Consider the following 24,139-nt stretch of genomic DNA (forward strand, 5'->3'; position numbering starts at 1 on the left):
TTATTTTTTTTAGGCACATTTCTTAACAATTAAAAAATAATATTTCCAAAAAAAAATTTTTTTAACTGTACCCTACCCCAAAAAATGCTCTAAATAAACTAGTCGGTAAAGTGTATCATTAGTACCTTCTCTTACCACAGGGAGCGCAAGTATATCACTTACGTACAGCTGTTGTAGTCGACTGCTATGTTGTAAGTTACAGATGGACGGTAGAAATAAATAAATGAATAATATCTAAAGTATAAAGAAGTATTTTAAGTGACCGCTAATACCGCCACACCTGCGATAATGAAATTCGATATGCGCGCGCACTTTAGTTAGAATTATTGAATTAAATAAACAAAAAAATATTATATTTAAATAAAATGATAAATATTTTAAATTGTGGGTGTAAACCGTGAATCAGAAAAAAGCCTATGACGGGAACGTCCTACAACTGTATTGACAGCATTTTTTTTTACTTGCATGATTTGTATCGATTTTTTTATTGCTATAGACCCTGTAAATTATCTGAGATAACATTTTTAAAAACTATGTGATTCATTTTCGGTCGTTCAAACCTTTGTGTTAAGCTCTGACAAACAACACTAATGGAATGAATAGGAAAAAGATTCTCTGTAACGTAAAACGATCGCTTGAATAACTGCAGAATGCTATTAACCATATTTTGTTTCTGTAATTGTAATTCTATTCCTTGAAACCGAATAATTATAGCTTGTATAATTTATTCAAATCTTAACTTCTAATAACGGTACATGTTAGATTGTAATATTACGATCTAAAAAATCAAAATCAAATTTAAAAGCAGGATGTGATCTGCGAGGAATATAAGCAGTAACGTTAATTATTATTGTTGTTGGATAATATTATACAGGATCGGATTATGAATTGTTACGTAACGAACCAGGAGATGGTAGTTGGCAGATGGTACTAAGTACTAACTTATTACTGATACGACTGCCGTACGCGGTAATAAAACAGGAAATGAAAGGAGAGTGAATGCCAAGGTAAACCGATGATGAACGTAAACAGAGGACACAGGGTGAGTGCCGACCGAGAGAAACAAAATTACCGTACTTTACTCGCAATCACATTTGTACGGATAATCCAAATGTCAACCTATATACGCAATAACAATAAACATACAGTCCGGGATCGTGTCGACGTTTTATATATTATATCGGTGGTGAATTTTATAAATAACAACAAAAAGCACGGTAACGATAACAGAAGCATTAGTTTTAATGATAACACCAAAAATAATAGTAATAATATTTTTTTTTTTTAGGTTGACTGTCGTTATTGCTCAATGCACGGTGAATTTACTGCACACTTTCTTAATGCCCACCGTAATTTACGTAGTAACCATTTTTTTTTTCATGAAATAAATATATACTTAATGTCTTCGAAATGGTAGCTTGCACGCTTAACACACTTTTTTTTAATAAAATTAAATGTAATAATAAAAAAAAAAATTAACGTCAGTATAAAAAAAAAAATTATAAAACAGATAAATTTTACAAAATTCGTCCTCGTGATTGGTAATGGAGTTATATCTTTTACAAACTGAAAGTAGCTTTATAAACTTAAAAAAAAAAAGTGTATTATTTCCAAATAATAAATTGCAATATATAGTAGGCAGTAAGTCCATCCGAGATGCCTTATTAAGAGAATTAAAAGAAAAGAACATTCAATTGGCCGACTTAATAAAAGCAAATAATAATCTATACTTTAAATAAATATAATTGAGCAAGTGCGATTTGTTGTATAAATGTGGAATAAAAAAAATAATAATCATAATAATAAAAAATCTAGGAGTTTTATAAACTAGTCAGCTGATTACGAAGTCGAGAGTTCTAAGGTTCAAATCCTAGTAAAACCAAATTACTTTTATACGGATTTGAATACTAGATCTTGAATAATGGTGTTCTTTGATGGTTAGGTTTCAATTAACCACACACCTCAGAAACGGTTAACCTGAGATTGTACAAGTCTACACACTTCATTTGCATTCATACATAGCATCCTCATTCATCCTTTGAAGTAATACATTACGGTGGTTCCGGAGGCTAAACAGAAAAAAAAGAAAGAGTAGTTTTATAAACAATATATCTTGCTCATTTTATACTTAATTTAGCAAATTAAAAATTCAACGAAGAAATTTGCTAAATAAAATGAAAAATTTAAGATACAAAACGGAATTGCCGATTGCAATTTATAGTGGAATGGTTTGTTTTTATAAGATATATAAATGGAAAATTATAAAAATAATTTTATAATATTAATTATATTAATATAATAGTAAATTAAAAAATATTAATTAATGGAGTAATCCGCGTTGCGTGCGGTAAGAGAGTGGTTTCTAGAATATATATATATATATATATTTTTTTTTTTACAACCATCTTTTAACATACGGGGGCAACCAAACCAGGAATCGCCGTAAGGCATCAACTAAAATAAAAGTTAGGCTAAAAAAAAGTTGGGCTTATAGAGTAAAACGTAAAGTGTAAAGTACTCGTATTAATGTAATACCGCTGAAACTCTCGATCTCTGAAACGGCGGGTCACAACAGAAGTAGGTAGCGTCAGGAGTAAAGAGGAAACAACATGTTTAGTGGCTCGGCGATGGAATCTTCTCCAACACTACCCTTACTCCTTGTCTAACAAAATTAACCGATGCCATTTTGAAACCTATAATTTTGTGAAAAATCCTTATACATACATCATTCCGGTCGACAGGAACGATGTAAGGAAACTTACTGTAAAATTTCATCGGCGTAACTGCTTCGCGTGCGCACAAACAGACGAAATGCCAAAAAGTCGATCGGTCGAAACAGAACCCGATCGTTAAATGATACCGTAATACAACTAAGTAATATTTTTGTTATGTATTAAATAATCGGTTAATTGAACGAAGATCAAGCAATTGAACGGTTAACCAGACAGATAGTATAGCAAATCAAAAAAGGAAAAATGTTTATTCCTAATAGAAATTTTTAGAGATTTTACAATTTACAAGAAAACAAAAATTACATTACAATCCGCATGTAGCATAAAAAAATATTAAATCGGCACATAGCCCACACTATCAATGAGATGAGATTAAAATGGAATATTTCTATTGTCTAGAAAAAAGATTTCTCAAACAAGTTCACGGTACGAAAATGTCAATTGACATTTTCATTTGGGTTCTGCTTCACAGGTTCACGCTTCTGTTTAGATATGAATTATTTAAAAAAAAACCATTTCAGTGAACTGTATCTTAAGGTAGAATTATAAAATTATTTTTTAGAGTTTTTAATGTATACTTTCTGATACTTTAAAAAATTCAACAAAAAAAACACAATAACACAAGGTAAAATCAAAAGCGGAAAAATTATTTAAGTCATTTAAATTAATAGCGTTTTCATAAAATAAAATAAGTAAATTGTAGTGGGATGTGTAAACTTTAAAATTATTTACCATATACATCCCCGTGTACCAAGCGCACTATTTTGTCCGGAATGACGGTTATAGAAATAGCCCGTGCGTTGTGCATGGATTTAATAGTTGCATACTATTGATGACGTGTAATCATTAAACTTATATTAATAAATATAAATCATGCTTTGTAGATTTTTTCTTGATGATATCGCTACATAAGCTTGAAGCTTGGGCATGGGATATGGAAATGAAATTTGAAGCAAATGAAAAATGCCATGCCAACCGGGATTCGAACCCGGGACCTCCGGATATAAGGACGAGATGTTATCACTCCGTAATACAAACTTCTTTATTTTGACCACGAACCTATATCCAGTGAAATAAAATGATTTAGACGAAACAAAAAATTTGAATAATAGTAACTAATTATTATAATTATTAGAAAATATACTCTTTCTACAACGTGGCGCCAGAAATATCGGAAGCTGTCCTTTTCAGTTTTCTCACTCATAGATTATTCTTATTTCAAACAGTAATATTTTTATCGATCAGTTTGTAGTCTCTACGATCTATTTTTCATTATGACAACGATCTTTCAATTTATAAAAGTTTCGTCTAAGTTATGTGTTATCGCTCACGCAAGGATAATGAAAATCGTGCTACAGGCAGAAAATTTGTTATAGTAGAGTCCTGCATTCGTGAAATGTAAAAGAAGGAAAACGAATTTCTCGTAATCATCATAACAAAAGAATAATTCGACGGAAAAATATCCGGAAATAGAAGAAAATCTTGCAGGTCATACATGAATTTATGTCGGTTTGGATACGCGATTTCTAAAGAAATGAGGTCGGATGAAAGCCCTGAAAATCGCCGATAAATTAACTATAGATAGGGATGAATTTAAAGCTAGTCTTAAATGGATTCGTCGATTTCTTTGCCGATATAATTTTTCTATTCGAAGTACGACACTATAACAGCGGCTACTATAGCATACGAAAATAAATTGACAAAATTTCAAAGGTGTATCATAAATTTACAAAAAAGGAATAGTTATACCCTAAATTTCACTGGTAATGCGAATCAGATACCGTTAACTTTCGAAATGCCCTCGACCACAATAATTGAAAGTATAAATACAGAGAGTGTTCAGGTACGAATTGCCCGTTACGAAAAACATTACTGACAATAATTTGGACAGGAAAAAATTAGCCCCGTAATTGCCATCAGGTTATTACCCCTGACGGAATGACATCTGTTCTTCAAACCTCCAAATATTTGCGTAAACTGATAGTTAAAACCGATTTTTATAAACGCTCACAAACCGAATGGAAATACGGCATACGAAACATCTGGTAAAATTAAGAAACTATCTTCGGTACAGATTTGGGAGTGAATTATTGTCGGCGTGGTCAGAAATTGTAAATTATGTTATTAAAAAATATTATGTTCAGTCTCATTCGGTCACTTTATTAATAAAATACCAAAAACTTTTATTGTTAATTGAATTGTTGAATTGTTTAATTGTTGAATTTTACTGTTAATTCTCGATTGCTTTCTTGTATTAATTCGTTGCTTCTGTAATAGAAAAATTAAATTAAAATATAATCAAAGTTGAAAAATAGAATCACAATTGAAAAATTGAGGTAGAAAAGCAGCTGCAACGAAAATTCACTATTTGACGAATGCAATGTTTCCTGCTTATACCGAATCGTGTGAATACAGAGTATCCTTAAAAGACGAGGCCAAAATCTAGGAAGTGATTCTACTTAACAAACTAAAGAAAAAATGTCCAGTGAACGTGGGACCGAAAACGCATATTTTTCTGTTGTCCGTCATCTTGCATTTTTTAAGAAAAAAATTATTTTTTAAGAACGGTTGGAGATAGCCAATAAAATTTTGTACTTTATTTTAAACTAACATTTTTTAATAGGAAAAAAAATAACGATACTCTTCGTTAACAAATTTCAAAATGGCGGCCTTTTCAATTTTTCAATCTTAAATATCTTAGAAATTATTAGGTTTATCAAACTGTGCTGTATTATAAAAAATTATGAAACTTTTTTTGTAAATGAAACAACACCTTAGTTGTAAAAATCCGACGAAAAATAAACAGAGTTATTGAAAAAAGTAGGTCTTAACCGATATGGCGGCCATCTTGTTTTTTTATTACCATGACTCACTTGATATCTAAATCAAATTTTCTGACTATAATTGCTAAAAATTAGCAAATTTTCTGATTAAATTTCTAAAAATTGGCAATTTAAATACGTAAGGAGCAGTGGTGACTGATTAAAACGACATTAAATTAATTTTCTATTGAAACAGAAGTATTATTAAAAAGTTATGAATCTACATAGTTGCGTAAAACAAGATTCAATATTTTCCTTCTTATGTTAGTCCAGGGAAACGTCATTATCCACTGAACCGTTCTCAAAAACTTGCTTTACTATTTAAAAGTTTATTTCTCAGTGACTCGAATCGTATAAGAATTAGGTTAACCGTCCCTCACTTATTTACCTTATTTTTATCCCGCTTGATACTCTTTCAGGATAATGTAATTATACATAATATAAATATAATTTTAAATAAAATCTTATTGAAAGAAAACGGTGTACTAAATTTTGAAATCAGATTATCTGGGTCAAGAAAAGAAATCACGTTCTTTTTAAAAAATGATTTTAGTACTGTAAACGATACCCTTGACCCATCCTTATGAACACACGGGAAATTAAAAATATTCCAATTTTTGAGTGATTATTTTCCATGATATGTTCTACTTTCCGAATCAAGAAAAAATATCTTGTCTATTCAAATATATTCACGTTCTCTAAAGACTGTTTACAACGATTTAAATAATGGGATATTCACGACATTATTTTTAATTTAAATTTTAAACAGATTAGCATTTGCTGATGCTTAATCAACATGAACAAACTATGTTTAATCTGTAATTTTAAACGTTGTTTAAAATTAAAATTTTATATTGCTGATTAAATTAATAAGTTATAAATAAAAATAATCACGATTTAAACAGCCAAGCGTGTCTAATCACAACACTGTATAGACAGCAATATTTCAACTTAAATTTCAATTCATTTAACGAGTGACGTCAGTCGATCAAAATAATAGAATTTACCTGAGAATATTTTATAATCAACCGATTTGTATCTAAAACAGCCATATTAAATTACAAGTAACTTAACTTCTAAGTTAACTTCTCATAAAGACTAATTTCTCAAACTAGTATTGTTTTTACTATTTTATATACATCAATTTTCTCAGAATTAAATTCTCTACAAAATTATTTCAAAGTATTATTTTTAATTAGCAATTTTAAAAAAGTTATAGTTTTAAAATTTAGTTTTAAAATTTTTAGTTATAGTTATAGATAATTAAAGTTAGGTTTACATCAAACCTAAAAAAAAATTGTTCGTTTTGTTACTGGGATTTTAACGTGAATTTTGTCACGTAAAAATAAATAAAATAAAACTTAGTTTTACTTGCCTTTTTTCAGAAAGTTGGGAACAATTTTTTAAATAATTTTTAGATCAATTAACGTACAGATAAATTAATCTATTACCGAATTGTCCAAACGTTTTACTGGATTGTTTTAACTATAAAGCAAAAATGAGGGAGAAACCTTTCGTAAGTCTAACTCAAAAACAAAGCATACGCGGGACTTACAGTATGTTTATATAAATGGTTTTTTCATATTATGTTTTAGTCTAGAAACACCTCCCGAAATAGTATCTTTCCTGATTGAACATTGTAAATACGAGTATTTTTAGTTCCTTGTACGAAGTAAAGGATGTATTGTGATCGAGAAAAATTTCAGTTTTCAGATTTCAACGGAAATATCCAATTTGACCATTCCTGAATCTATTCTGACTAGTTTCGGCGTGACGTCTGTACGTACGTATGTACCTCACATAACTCAAAAAGGATTAGCCGTAGGATGGTGTCATTTTGGTTTTAGGACTGTTGTAACATTTAGTTGTGCACCTTCTTTTTTGACTGCAATCGACTGAACCAAACGTGTCAAAAAAAGCCCAAAATCCTAAAAATTTGGACTTTGGACTTTTTCTTAACTGCATTAATAAGCCCTTATTGAGAGCTTTTCAACCATATATCATAAATGGTAGTTATTTTCATTGGTTCCAGAGTTTTAGCAAAATAAAATTTTAATTAATGAAATATTTGGGTCTTACAAGAGGAAGGCACATCGGTTCAAATACGACTTCATCTCCTTTTCTTAACTTTTTTTTAATTTAAATATATTGATTTATTAATAATTATTAACCTCTGATTGTAAAGAAATTTTTACAATAAATATTCGTAATAATTCAATAACAACAATAAAAAAAGAAAAAAAATATCAGAAGTTATTAATGAAATGAAATTTTATGTAATATTCATTAAAAAAAAATGTTTTTATGTAATTTAATAGGCGTGTAAGGAAGTCATGTCGTCGTGTCCACTTTAGATTTTTTTTAAAGAATTAATTATTTTCGAGTTTTAAAAGTAGATTCATCGTTTTGATTAAAACATTTATAATATTATATTTATCTAGCGACCGAAAACTCCTAATCTCCTGGTTTTTTTTTTTTTTTAATTGAAGCATATTACAAATTATTTTTTTCAATTTCCATTGAATCTGATGTTTAAAATCATTTATATTAAATTAGGATTTTAGAAATCTCGAAAACTATGATACCTGTTATTACAGCTTTTTTTAACTTCGAATGGTTCAACCGTGTCCTCAAATCTTACAACATTAAACTCATTTCCCGACGTCATGCAATGGTGAAATTTTACACAGGGATGTAAGTCGGGTGACAATAAAATGTATTTCATCGTTAATTTCTTATATTTCTACTATGTTTTATATATAGAGAATTTATACGTAGGTTGTCCGAGATACAAGGAGAACATGTTGAGGAAGGAACATGTATCGATCCCTTTGATTTTGATTATCGATTCAGTATGAGTAGATCAGGTGGTTGTTGATGCGGATTGTATAACTAGTGTAAATTTACCTTATAAAATTTATATACGCTAATCATATGATTTAGTTATAAACAACTGGCATCATTATAATAATGGAAACTTATAACGTGCTATCACTTTTACGATCCAGTTTGTGTGTTTGGTTTCTAAATAAAGCTGAACTTTTTAAGTTTTTATTCAATTTTAATAGATGTTATTTACATCACTTTTTCAGAATTAAATTCAATACAAAGGTAACTTGAAATCGTTATTTGTTTATCGATAAATTAACAAAGTCATTTTACTCCAAATCTGAAAAAGTATATTTTCTGACAAAACATTTTCGTGTTTTACTCCATTTTTCTTAAAATTTAAGAAATATTGAGGTCTGGAACCATAAGAAGCCATCAAATTTACCCCTTATTTTGTACCCCAAGAATTTCAGTACGGTTTAATTTCACAGAGGGAGCAGATATCAAGGCAAAAATATTTCGCAAGCCGAAACTCGCTAACGAACCGTTTTCTGACCTATATTTATAATAACTTTTTTTTCATATTTTTGTCTGTAGATGCATTTTCCGAGATTTCCATGCAATTTGGAATCAGTCTATATATATATAAAATCATTATATATACTCTCCTTACGTTACGTTTAACTTCCCACGAATAACTTACGTTATTCAGCGGGGTGCGGGGTACAGTAGCGGCTAAAACCTTTTAAATGTGATTTGGTCATGTGATAGTTTATTTTTTAAAGGTCTTTGCAAGACAAGCAAAACAGTATCAAACAAAATTAATTTCGACTATTCAAATCAAAATCGCGACCAAAAATGTGATTACGTTAATTAAAAATTGAAAATAATTAAGTATTAAAATTTTTCAAATACTTCTTTTAATTAAACTTATAATCTTGAATTTAAAAATAATAATTAAATAAAAATTAATTTACTCATTTTTTAACATAAAATTTAATTTTCGAGCTCTTTGTAATGATATATCAAATGGGTCCATTGGTCCTATTTGAAATTTTTGAGTTGCTCCTCGCCATCCGCCGACTAAAAACGAAAAAGAGTGAAATATAAATTCATTGAAGTAACCTCTCAGTACAAAAAAGAATACCGGAAACCGCATCCAGTTATCTCAATTATAAAAAAAGTTAGAGAAGAATGTAACTTACTTTTCAACCACCCGGTATATACATTAACAAATTCATTACCAAATTCATATCATTAACAATTTTGAATGGTTTGTAACCGTATTTATATCAGGAGCAGAATCTTAGAAACCGGTTTTAAATTCAAATTATTTTTTTCTTTCTAGATAATTTCCGTAATATCTGTAATGCCCAACACAAGGTCGTGTTGAGACAAAAATGAAAAAAAGGAAGAGTGATCGCCTGCCGGTCATAATCTGGTTTCTGCCTGCGTTGTACAATTAAAAAGACATTTGTATACTAGACCGCGTGCTATGTTTATTTTGAAACCGTTGCGACCGATCGTGTCGCGGTTTACTGCATAATCGTGTTCACGAGAAGCGTGACACATCACGCGTGACACCGTGATCTCTTCCTCTGTTTAACCGATCGCATTTCCATAATTCATTATTTTTTCTCGTTTTCTTCGCGATAAAATCTATTTGAATTTGAAATTCATTTTAAATCAAACTTTCATTTTTGTCTTTATTATTAAAATTACTAGGTGCAACGATCGGCAGTTATTATGTTTAAGAAAAAAATAACTGAGTTATTTCAACTTGTAAAATATTCGTAAAATAAACATTTCGTACAATAGTAACAGAGTTTTACTGTACTAAAAGATCTTTAGTAACGCGAACAACAATTAATTAGTGATTCATACCTGGTCAATTATTACGGTTTGGATATGGAAACTGACTCGTACACATTTTAACAAATATTTTCTTAGTGAAGTTAATGGTTTTTTCATTTACATTTGTATTTTTTCAGATTCTTTCATTAGACGGGTGGATTTTTTCGGCAGTATTTTCGTTTGATTTCAACTTAAACTAAAGTTGCGAACATCATGTGATATAAATAAACGTTCACTCATCCGTTAATGAATAATCCTTGTTATGATCTATCTTTGAAACGATTAGAAGTTTCAATAATAATTTGGTCTGGGTTTAGGCGATCTGACTCGTAAGATAAATCGTTTCTGAAACGGTTGTAACCATGATTCTTTAAAATTAAAAGCATCCCTCACCGGTTTCAGTAGGAAAAATGAGCAGTATTGTGGTTACCCGTCGTCTTATTCGTTGAGACGACTGGAAGTTAATAAGCCAAAAATCACCTAAATTTTACACAACGATACTTTCACCTTGTTTATTAACATTTTTACTCGCAGAGAAAGCAATTCAGCGTAGAGTTATTTGTACCTCGGTCATTTTACACGCTCCAGAGCCGTATAAAAGACTGGAGCAGGCACTATAAAGCAATAAATTAATGTATCCTTTTCTGTAATAAAATAACGCTATAAGGTTATTCGGTGGATTTTCGGCACCAAACTTCGTCGCTGAAAGCTATGAACAACGTTTTGCACCCATTATTTGGTTACAGGGAGCTAGCAAAGTATCATCTAAAATCCAGGCACAGCTTCATGAGAACAGTCAAAGAACTACGCGGACCTGCGGAAGCCAAACAAAACCCCATATCGAAAGCATCCTCAAACACCGGAGATAGATGCAGTCGCTTCCTCGTGGTAACCACCTTAACTACGAGCAATGGAAAACACTGAACAGATTAAGAAGGAGCGTGGACAACTCAAACACAACCTTCGAAAAACGACTATCTAATAGAAACTTCGAAATGACTAACGGATAGATGCTGCAAAATACAAAATGTAGAACATCCACTCGATTGCGAACTTTCTGACAAATGTGATAACAGCAAATTGTATAGAATCATGGAAGAATAGGTGATCAAATTCGTCGAATACTGGAGCAAGAAAGGAACATAATTTTAAAATAGTCGACCGGATACAAGAAAAAAACGCTGTAGGTACGCTGGCTTTTATTCAGTAGGAGATCCGAACATTAAAGGCCATCATATAATCTCTTTGTGATATCGGTATTTTATGGAAGAAGAAAAATAAATTGGTGTTTTCATTAGAAAATCAAAATCATATGAAAAACAAAATTATCATATTAAAAATTTGTATTTAAATATACAATAATATGATATGTGCCTAAAAAAACACTAGTTGGCACACTTCTTTTTTTATTGTAGAGATTTTGAATTTTAATTTAAATTGTAAGATCAGATAATAATTACATCATATAAGCTAATGATTGAGTAAATAAATAATCATAAATGAAAGTACTATTCATTTCAACTGTTAAAAAAATTCATCATTAAAATCAGTAAAAGTTTTATTAAATCCGATTAAAAATGCTGTACTCAAGATTGTTAATTATTTTATTGATAATTGCGTTCAATGATGGTAGCAGAAATTCAGAAAAAATTATAGAGTGATTCAAAATTACAAAGTAATACTTCGGGGATCAGTTCAGAACATTTTATAGGCAAAAAAATTACTATAAACATATTTCTTAAAGTTCTATAATTTCTAATTATAACTAGCGAAATATTTTGTTCTAATTGTGTTTAAATTGTAAGAGAAATCGAATTGAATTTCTTAAAGATCAAATTTGATAGTTTTATTATATATTTTTTTTTCCTGAAAATTAAATAAAAAATGGTCGGAAAATCGTATCTAATAATTTTCGAGAAAATTGTTCCAAAGCCCAAAAACAATTGAATTAAAACGAAAAAACCTGATCTGGATGCCACATGACTTTCTTGTACGCCTATTAAATTATATATACATTTTTTTTTTAAATGAAAAATACAAAATATTTTATTTCATTAATAACTTCTGGTATTTTTTTCTTTTTTGGTTTTTATTATTGAATTATTATTTATTGTATTTTTTTTACAATCAGAGGTTAATAATTATTTATAAATCTACATATTTAAATTTTTTTTTAAATTCGAACCGATGTGCCTTCCCCTTGTAAGATCCAAATATTTCATTAATTAAAATTTTATTTGGCTATAACTCTGGAACCAATGATATAATTACCACTTATGATATATCGTTGAAAAGCTCTCAATGAGGGCTTATTACTCCAGTTAAGAAAAAGTCCAAATCCAGATTTTTTTTTATTTTGGGCTTTTTTTGGATACTTTTGGTTCAGTCATTAGCAATCAAAAGGGGAGGTGTGCAACTAGATATTACAACAGTCCTAAATCCAAAATTTCAACATCCTACAGCTAATCGTTTTTGACTTATGCGAGATACATACGCACATACGTACGTATGTACAGACGTCACGCCAAAACTAGTCAAAATGGATTCAGGGATGGTCAAAATGAATATTTCCGTTGAAATCTGGAAACTGACATTTTTCGCGATCACAATACTTCTTAATTTTGTACAAGGAAGTAAAAACACACTTTTCCGGTTATAGTTCTATTGTTGTATCCTTTATAGCAAGCTATAAAGGCCATAATACAGTGATTGACCAGAATTTTCGGTATGTGCGCTTTGCAAATGCCGACGTTTCAAGACCCCTTTAGACTAAAAACACCTAATAAGTATACAAAAATCCGAAACAGGTATGTACGTTCGTGTTGACTTGTACTTGATTAATATTTTCGGATTGGCTCAACGTAAATTCTCCAAAGGTTTCTCAAAAGATTTTTATGTTTAGGGCGTTGATAGCATTAATTTTTGATAAAATTAATAAAAGGGAAACGGTTAGTTTCCGCTATTTTTAATTGTTTTACTTTTTGTATAGTAATCGTAGAAAATTAATGAAAGTAATTATTTAGTTATACGTATAAGATTCCATAAAACTTTGGAGTCGATCGGATTTCCGTGTAAGGGGATATTCAACATTATTTCTAAACAGTTTTTACCATTTATCTAGAAAACTTGTTGACCAAAAATTTGGATTATTATATATATATATATATATATATATATCCAAAACTTTGGCCGGATTTTTTACCTTATTAGACAAGGGAAAATTCCGGTAAACAATATTATTTTATAGTAAAATATAATATTATTAATCTTAAAAAGAATTTCTACAAATCAGGTCAACTTATTGATGTAAATAATTTCTCCAATAAATAGACTTTTAAGCCTCAAAAAACAAAAGGGCTGAATGGTACCTGCACTTAAAATTTACATTTTCAAGATTGAAAATTCTCAAACTTTATCTAGAACTAATATACAAAAGATGACAACTTAAAATAATGGAATCCGACTTAAACTGTTTAGACTTTTTTAATTTTTTTTTTATAATTTCTGGTACTGTACCCATCTTTTCAAGTTACGGCTATTAAAATATTATCCCAGGTAGATGTCCAGCAAGGGGGTCCGAAGGGATCTAAATATTTTTCTGAATATTTTGATGTTTTTCGCAATATTACTCTAAAAATTTTTGTATTATTTAAATTATTGTAGTTATTAACATTTAAAATCCCTTTGTCGTACTTGAAATAAAAATTTATCAAGGGCAAAACCGAGAAAGTTACACAACACTTTGCTGGCTTTTTTAAATTTACTGTAAATTAACTTTGCTAAATTTCCTACGTACAAATAGAAATATTTGTAAATAAGATTTTCAAAGAGTTTAATTCTGAAAAAAATGATATAAATTAAGAAAATTCATTCAAATCAGCTTTTGAAGCATTGTCATCCAATTTTCAATCATTCTGTAATTCTCTATCTTCTCTATTTAACTCATGATTTTAATGAAATTTTCGAAAATAACGTTTATTTTTCAGTTTTGACAAAAACGTTAAATTATAAATTCACTTCAATTGGGCTTTATTTTTTCTCAGAATTTACGTAATCAAAAATCGTTTTATCAGCTATACTGTATTTTTATAAGCTATAAAATAATTATGAATATTATTAATAAATAATTGATAGATATATTTTTAATGATGATTAAAAACTGAAGTTGACGAAGAACTCTTAATTCACATTAACAAAAAAAAGGTACGTGAAAGTGCGGGCGCGGTGTGTGTGTGTGTGTGTGTGTGTGTGTGTGTGTGTGTGTGTGTGTGCTAACATTGTTCATATGTTTGTCACGTTTTTATTTTGCAAGAAATTCAAATTTCTATAACATTAATGAATACACAGTTTAGTAATCAGTGTTTGCTAGCGAGGCAAAGGAGAGAAGTTTGATTCAGTAAAATTCATTTTAATGTTAGGAAAGGATTATTAAAAAGGTCAAAATCGTCCATTAGTACTCATCATCAGAAATTCCACCTGTATATTATCTAACTAGGTTACAAATTTACCCCCCACTAAAATCGTGTTAAGCCACATTCATTATATTTAGGCGTAAGTTATTAAATTAAACAGCGTACGAACGTTTGATTAACGTTACAAGTAGCAAATCGACTACCATCTTTTCTGGACCGGCTACTTTAGTAAAGTTGTAACGTTACGTCATTCTGTCAATTTATTATCGTGAGATGTGATGCGATGAAGTTGAACGAGGTACGGCCTTGAGCGGTGAAAGGTAGGTTAAAGAATGGCCCCGCATACTACACTACAAACTACTAACGAGAGACGAGTAAAGCAGATAACATACGACCACGCGTCTCATCATGCCATCTTCTATTTATTTCTTCTTTGTCCTATAACGATCGTGCTTGCGTACTGGCTATACTAGTCTGTATTATTTATTAATAACAATAACATACTCAACGTATTATTCACATAATGTAAATGTATTTTATGTAAATATAAGGTATTATTATTACTCGATTACAAAAATTGTTTAACCGATGAAGGGAGAAGCACTAGTTATGTTTACGTTATCCTCATAAGAGAGAGATTGTCCTACAAAAACTAGTGCAGTCGGTTTTATTATATATGTATATAATTAGGTTATATCTAATACGTTATTATACATAACAGACTATTAATATTATTGAAATAAGTGTAGTCTTTATTTGTCATTTTATATACATTTGTATCTTTCATACCGACTTGCTTTATTTTATTTGAGTTAATGATTAATAAATTGTAACGTGCTCAATATCATTAAACGTAAGTAAAATATTCATTTCATCATAAAACAGAGGTTATATAAAAGGTTATTATGTGTAATTATAGTTATGTGTATAAAAAATGGATAATTACGTTTCTAAATTAAAAAGCTTTACGTACTTGTCTAGTTTATGCAATTCTTTTAAAAATTTCATAAAACTCCTATACATTATGTGAAATAAAATACAAATAAAGAGCTATCCTAAACCATTATTGAAATAAATTGCAAATCAAGAAAACGCTCAAGAAAAAAATGTTTACAAACATTATCTTAAAATCTAAAATTAAATGGTTATTTCAGTTATCAACCGTCATTATCAGTTTACGTAAGAAAATAAAACGTATATTTCTAAAGGGATAAAAATACTCATCTTTCGTAAATATTTCTCATTTGCCAATTAATATTAATTGCTATTTCTTTATTTCTCATTTACCCATTTGCTTTTACGTATTATGTCCCCGGTGTATACTGATGATGTTTAATAAGCAAAATAACCGTCTACTTTTAGACTTAAATTAAAAATTTGTAATCTGGTTTTAATGATTTACATTAACAAAGGTTGTTATTTTTTAATAAGTTTTTACATTTAAACATTTTGATATTACTAAAATAAATAAGACTTCTTTGTTGGTACAATGGATGTTATGCTTGGCTTTAACCCTGAAGGTTCCGGGTACGATTCCCGGTTAGGATCTGGAAAATATCGGGGGAAAATGAATGATCAATCAGCGTTGTCGGTTTTTAATAAATCAGATGATTTGGCTTGTCGAATATGAGTTATATTATATTTAATGGATATGAATTTGTAAAAACAGCAATCCGTAGGTAGTCTTTGACAAAGAAATGTTCATCTTACCTTTTTTAGTAAAAAGTTATTTCGTTTCATAAATTCTATAAACCACCCTCAACTTATTTTAAAGTCTATGAAGGAAGTTTTATAATTTGACACTTTCTAAAGTTCTGCACTAAACAGTTTAAAGTTTATGAGTAATAGCGTAACATTCGTTTTGCTATTATTGAACATATTTTTCAATTTTTTTGTGTAATTTGGGAATATTTAAAATTTTCCTATCCCCGTAAAGCCTGTTTATCTATAAAAAGAGCCCTAACAAAGATGTCATTATTTTTTCCCCATTAGATTGCCATTTTCTTCCTCGGACTGCATTACACGAAACTTTAAACGCATCGATAAAATTTTAATTTATGTTTGTTTAATAACAACTACTTATACATGTAATAGCTCAAAATGATTGTATTTTAAAACACGGTACGTTTACCCGAATTTTCTTTGTTGTAATTATAGTGATGACAAACCCATTTTTTTATAACCAGAAGAAATCCAGCCGTTAAATTTTATTTATGAGAAATGATTTCAGTTTAAATCGTTTAAACATAAAACCCTGTTATACAAAACTAAAATTCATTAGTATATTTTTTCCTTCAATAATCGTACGAAAAAGTTACTTCGTAAATTATATAATTGATACGTGATGTTTTTGAAAATGATAATAAATATAAATTAATAAGATACTCAAAAACGTGCAAATAAGATTGAAAAAATCGCATACAAAAAATGTCATAGCGTAAATTATCTACGATGAGAATTTGTAAGATTCTTATAAACATGTTTAATTCTTCATAGAGCCGGTTTAACGGTCGGCTTTGTCAAGTAATAGGCTATCAATGAGAATGTTTATATATTATATTTGCTTATTATCGCTTTGTTCGGCATTATAGTAGCAAAGCGATAATTTAAATAGCCTTACGTTGAACATCTATCGATATTCTTGTAATAAAATTATATCTATTTATTTTTCTGTAATTATATAGGTCATGTCAGTATAAATACTTTAATGTAAACATTACTTTAACCTAGTCAGCAAAACCTTTTGAAATAATTTAAAACAGATTGTAGTTTTTATTTTATTTAACAAATAAAACTCGGATTAGAGACTCTTTTTATGATAGACCAGTTTTTTTTTAGATTTTGATTTCATAACTTGAGATCGTAGAACCGATTAAATTAACATTTTTCTACGATTAAAAGGATTCTTCAAAAATGATTTATGCTTCGTTGACAAAATCTGTTGTCACTTAGGAAAATATTAGCTGAAAATAGAATGATTTCGTGGGGGTCAGAATAATTGGCACGGTCTCCTGTGAATCCTAATAGTCTCTCTCTCTCTCTCACTCTCTCTCTCTCTCTCGCTCTCGCTCTCTCTCTCTCTCGCTCTCGCTCTCGCTCTCTCTCTCTCTCTCTCTCTCTCTCTCTCTCTCTCTCTCTCTCTCTCTCTCTCTCTCACTCTCTCTCTCTCTCTCTATCTCTCTATCTATCTATCTATCTATCATATACATATAAATATCAAAAATCCTTTTGTTATGAAATAATATTAAAAATACTAGGTTTTGAATTTTGATATTATCGTCAGTATATGTTTTGTATGTAAAAAAAATTAGAGCATCATTAAAATTTTACATCGTATAAAATAATATTTAATACAATAAGATATTTCTTGATATTGTGGTAATAATGTAATACACTTCTGATGAGATTGTTTGTTACACTTTGTCTTTTATTAGTCTTAAATAAGAACAATGCTTCATTATTACTTCAATTATTAAGTAATGATCTCTTAATTCCTCTTACAATTTTCTTTATTACTTTCCCAACTACAGAGATGCTGCTATAGCAGCTTTAACTATAACACGAAAGTATACAGATCGGATAAACAGAAAAAAAATGGTGTTATTTTTAAGTTTTGTACCTTAAGAAGACATTTAAAAAAAAAGTTCAACAAAATAATAGATTTAAATAAATTATATGCGAAAAAATTTTTTATTCCAATGTTCATAAGTCCAAAAAATGTATTTTTGTCTGACGGACGTTTATGCGTATGAACATCCGTAGTTTGGCTTGTAGATCGGTCTTCTTTAATCCACCGGGTTGGTCTAGTGGTGAACGCATATTCTCAAATCAGCTGATTTTGAAGTCGATTGTTCCAGTGTTCAAGTCCTAGTAAAAGCAGTTACTTTTATACGGATTTAAATACTAGATCGTAAATACCGGTGTTCTTTTGGTGGTTGGGTTTCAATTAACCACACATCTTAGGAATGTTCGAACTGGACTGTACAACACTAAACTTCATTTACACTCATTCATACATTTCATTCTCATTCATCCTCTGAAGTAATACCTGAACGGTAATTCCCGGAGGCTAAACAGGAAAAAAGATAGGTTGGTCTTATAGATATGGACCTCGTTGACCGATTTTCTTCAAACTTGGTAGATATGTACAACCATCAGAAAGAAAGAATGTATTAAATTTTTGCAAAAAGGGTATTTTGACAAAAGTTAATTCTTATGGGTCAGTTTAACAAAAAAATTTGTTCTTACAAATTTTTTTTATAGAAATCACAAATTTTACCGAAAATTTGTATCTATTATTCACCCCTCCCCAAAAAAATGTCATATATTTCTCTTTTTTTAGCTACATCTTGCTTTAGAAAAGTAGTTAATAAGAGATTTTTCCAAATACATTTTCTACATTAATAAGCCTTCAAACCAGTATAAAACGTTTTACCCCATCCACTATAATCAACTGTGGTAACAATTTTTTTTTTAGTTTAAATTGAAATCTATCTATTAGAAGTTACCCATTGCATTTAAAATGTAACAATCTTAATCTTTTTTATAGTCCTTACTCTTGAGTATTTCTTGAAAAAAAAAAATTAGCCAAAAGTTTTTACCCCCTTCCTAGAAAATTAAAACTTCATTTATTTAGAATTACGGTTGTATCTTTATATTTAAAACAATTTTAAAGAGTTTTTTTTAGATTTATTATCACCACTTTTGGATTATTAATTTCTTAAAAATTAATTTTACTCGAATTTTTTCCTTGAGTATGGGGTTTCCCGAAATGAAAATAAAATTTCAGAAAATTTCATATTTTTATTTTTAAAAACTTATTTTATTACACAATAAAGTAACTAAAATAACTTTATACACTTTCCCTGATGAGGAGCTCCCAAATTTAAAAAGAAAAATCTAAATTTTTTTTCTAATTTCGATTTTAATCTATTTAAAATCAATTTTAGTGAATGAATATTTTAATCATTAAAAAGCTCCCTTGATGCATGAGCCTCAAAATTTTCAAAAAGTTGAAAACAGATTTAAAAATTGTGATGCTAGAAATTTAAAACATTTTTGTTATTACTTTATTTTCTTCTTTTTTTGTAAAACTTTTATTTATAATCACCTCAACAATTAAAGTCATTTGCGACGTATTAGTGTAGTGTAACTGTACCGGTAAATGTATAGCCTTGAATAAACTCAGGCCGACCATTCTTGAGATATGTGGTAATTGAATCCCAACGATCAAAGAACACCGGTATCACAATCTAGTATTGAAATATATAAAAGCAGCTTTATTAGGATTTGAACCTTAGAACTCTCGGCTTTGAAATCAGTTGATTTGAGATGACGCGTTTATCACTAGGCAAAACCGGTGGGTTACTATATTTTGTTGAGCATATTGGTATCAAAAATTAAAATTAAAATATTTTAATATAATCAAAAAAGTAATTTTATATTTAATAATTTTTTTTTGCTAAATCTAACATTAAAATTTATTACGATAAATTTTTTTTCAATATATTTTATTATTTTTTTAAAATTAAATATTTTTTTTTTATATTTTGTAACACATTATACTACTTAAAAAGAATTCACAATTTTGGTTATTGTTTCTCAATAAACAGGTGCGTTTTATAATAAAGATACAAATAGAGCTTATATTGTTTAAATTGAAAAAATGAACTGCCATCTTTTTTACTTTTTTTTTTGTTTTAATTTATATTTAATATTATAACCAATATTACTCATTTTTAATAGAATGCTTCTCAAAAGGTAAATGTACTTCAGGTATACATTTTATAAAACAAAATCTAAAAAAAAATAAAAATAAATTGATGAACACTTGAACAGTAATTTATTTATTTTTTCTGTATTGGATTAAATTAAAAATTTTTAAGGATTAAGCAAAATTTAAATTATAGAAATTAAAAAGGTACCACCATAGTTCTATCTCAATTATTATTTGATAAATTTTTGATAAATTTACAATAAATTCTGTTTTCTACGTTTTTATAAAAGTAACTTCTATTTTTATAAATTAATTTTTTATGGATAGACATTTTTAATAACTGAGAGACACGTACGAGATGAAGGTTAAAGCGCTTGCAGACGTAGGTGCGATTGATAAAGATAAGGTAAATTTTTGTACAATTACTCAACACAAAACCTGAAAACGGATCTCTTTATGTTCCATTTAAAATAAATGTTTAAATTTCTTTTACGTTTATGCTCAAAATTTTAATTATCGATTACTTTTCAACGAGCCGCATCTTAGATTTTCGGAAAATGTAACTTTTTTGAGTTATATTATACGACTTTACTTTTAAAGGAAGTTTCTAAACCAATATATTTTAACTTAAAAATACTTTCCGATTAAACATGTATAATCATACAAAATTCTAAAAATTGTCATCACGTAATATCGACGTAACCAGAGTGAATAGAATATATAATTAAATGAAATTTCACTTTTAAATCAGAAATTGACATCGAAATTCATCTACATTAATTAAATGTCTAACGGCATTAATTACAAGTAACGGTTGTAGAGTTTACAGTTTAAAAGCACTTCTGCCGATCTAGATAAAAGCATTTTTGATAGTCTAATTTTTTTTTAATGAACTGTTCAACATCAAATCTGTAAATTCTGTTTCCTTATATAAGTTTTCAAATCGTAAATGGAAACCGAAATTTATAATTTTTAATCAAAAATTATTTTCATAAATCCAAGCGGAAGGATTATGCCGAATTAGTTACAGTTCAGTCGAATGCTTCCGTCATACAATTCCGGGTACAGATACGATCGTTACGTAAGGATCACTTAACTTATTTTTGGGTGATTCCTGGGATTCTGGCTGATACAATTCCTGACCGGCCATGGGGTCTTTCGTTCATACCTGTGTGGACAAAGAAGAGCTGAAGACTCCTTCTACCCCTACTGTCGGGAGTTAGACACGCCGGAACACGTGATATTCCAGTGCTCGCGGTGGGACGAGGAACGCCGCGACTGTACCGCCGTAACTGAGCATCTCGAGGTGGGGACCATCGTTGGAACGATGTTACGCAGATTGGTGGACTTCGACACTGTGACGGGATTTTTGTCGGGAATACTGCAAATGAAATATCGAGAAGCGAGGAGGTGAGAGGCAGCTCCGTTCGCCCTTGCTTGTACGGGTGGACGGTGGTGATGAAGTGCGAGGACTCTCGAGCTCCTGAGCTAATAGGCTGAGTCCCGGCGGGGCCGTCCCTCCGGGGTTGTCCGCGTTAGAGGCGAAGCACAAGGGACCGAGTCCCGGTTGCTGGGTGATGGACGCCGGAAACGGCGTACCCAGGCCTGGCATTTCCCTCGTCTGGCGACTAGAGGCAAAGGCACCTCCCGGAACCGTGTTCATGCTTAATTGGGATCTGGTTCTGGGAGGCAGGGGAGAAAAAATTATTTTGAGTGGCTTTTTGATTTCTGCAGTAAAAACAGTTTTTGTTCAGGCACATGTTAAAGGCCGGTCAACGCAACGATTACAGATTGACAATAGAGTTTAGCTGGCATCGAAGTAAAAATGACATTACCTCCGTGTTATTTTATGATCTTCCTTGAAAGATTGTTATTGAAATGGTCACTCGCGGGCTGGAGTGGGCTTTGAGTTTTCATCCGAGTGAATTTTTGCCTAGTATTACATTTCTGTCGATAGATGGACTTTTCTCATGTTTACCTCTTTTTCTTTTGTTTAATCCTATTTTTTATTCTCTGTTTGCAGGTCATACTCTGCTAATATACACCGAAGAAGCCAGGTTCAGTTAAATCATAGCTTTCTCTTGATCCGTCATGGAATGCTGGTCGTGAACTGATCCGAGGACTCTTTCGTGACCGGTGGCCGCACAGTTATCTCGATCGTCATATGTGCCTATCTGTTAAAAGCCGGGCTTCCCGATTTCATTTGTCCAAGATAAAAATTATGACCCTTCAGAGGACAAATCCAATTTCATAACTTTCTTTCCGATCCTTTTATGAATTTTGGTTTATCCGATGCTGCCTTTTTGCTACAATTATAATATGATATGTACAGGTAACGGTCTCAAAAGATTGTTTTGCGATTATAAAAATGTCCCTTTTCATAAATTACTGTTCCTGCTTAATTACGATCTGTTTTAGAATTTTTTTATTATTTTTTTTATTGTAAAATTTGGATCTTAAATTTTATTGCCTTGTAACATTTTAATATTGGTCATTTCCGTTATCAAAGAAATGGAAAAATTATTACCGCACGCGCGTGTGCGTGTGCGTGTGCATCTGTGTTTGTGTGATGAGGATACAAGGCAATGATTGTTCTCACAGTGGTATTTCAGTATAAACAATACTCTACGTATTGTTATGTGTACACCTGTCACCGTCTTGGCCTTGATCACTGGTTTTGCTTGGCTGCAATCTTGTACGCTTGGCCGTAAGGATTGTTAATCAGAACGTATATGGGGGCTGTCAATGGTGTGATATATTCATTTTATTATTATAATTGCATCTATATATTAAAAACAGGCGAATCAGATAATGTAAGCTAATAATTTTTAATAGTAAAATATATGCAATTTAAGATTATTAACTACTGCAGTATACGTTTCAGTTTAATATCTATACTACTTTTATGACTACCGGAGCGGTATCGCTTTTAATCGAAAAGATTCTGGGTTTAAATACCGATGAGATTTGGTATTTTAACAGAGGTAAAAAATTCAAATCCAAAAAAAATATTTCACATCCAAAAAAAAAGTACGGCAGATAATCAAGTTTATTTTTCATAGATAAAATACTGCTACAAAATTTGTTTCTTTCAAAACTACTGGTACGATTGTAATTTTTCGAAACAAAATTTACCACCATTTTCAATATTCAATATTAGGTACAAAGGTGAGATGTTTTTTTATGAAATTTCATAAAATGAAAAAAACATTTAGGAAAGATTTTATTTAAAATTAAACGAACGTAAAAAGTTGTATCAACGTTACAAATAAAAAGAAAGGGATTTGATCCTTTTTTTTTCTTAAATTTGAATCATATTCCCTTTTTACTTTCCTGTTAACATAGCTCTAGAGGTATGCTGCAAAAAGGAAAGTATGGTAATCAGTCAAAAAATTGGGTATAAGGTTTTTTTCTGCATTTCTCGACGTTCATAACTCATGGACCCCAAAACACCAAAAAAAAGTGGGAGTTAATGTTCGTACTTATGTACGCGTGTCGGCTTATTTGAAGCTTAATAACTTTTGTCTTGATAAACCGATTTTGATGAAATTTTGTACATAGTCTCGTGTATATTTATTGGTTAAAGGTTGTGATCAATAGGCTAGGTGGTGGAGTAGATAGTTTCTTCGGGGTCAATTTTCTAAAGATTTTGCAAATATAACGCCATTTCATATTAAGCTCAGTACATGGGTGCATGCTTATCATACCATTTTTTAAAAACATTTTCACCAAAATTCCCCCTTCCCCAAAAATCTATAAAAGTTATCGTTTTAT

Source organism: Lycorma delicatula, chromosome 10 (assembly GCF_047948215.1).
Source record: "Lycorma delicatula isolate Av1 chromosome 10, ASM4794821v1, whole genome shotgun sequence".
NCBI classification, from domain to species: Eukaryota; Metazoa; Arthropoda; class Insecta; order Hemiptera; family Fulgoridae; genus Lycorma; species Lycorma delicatula.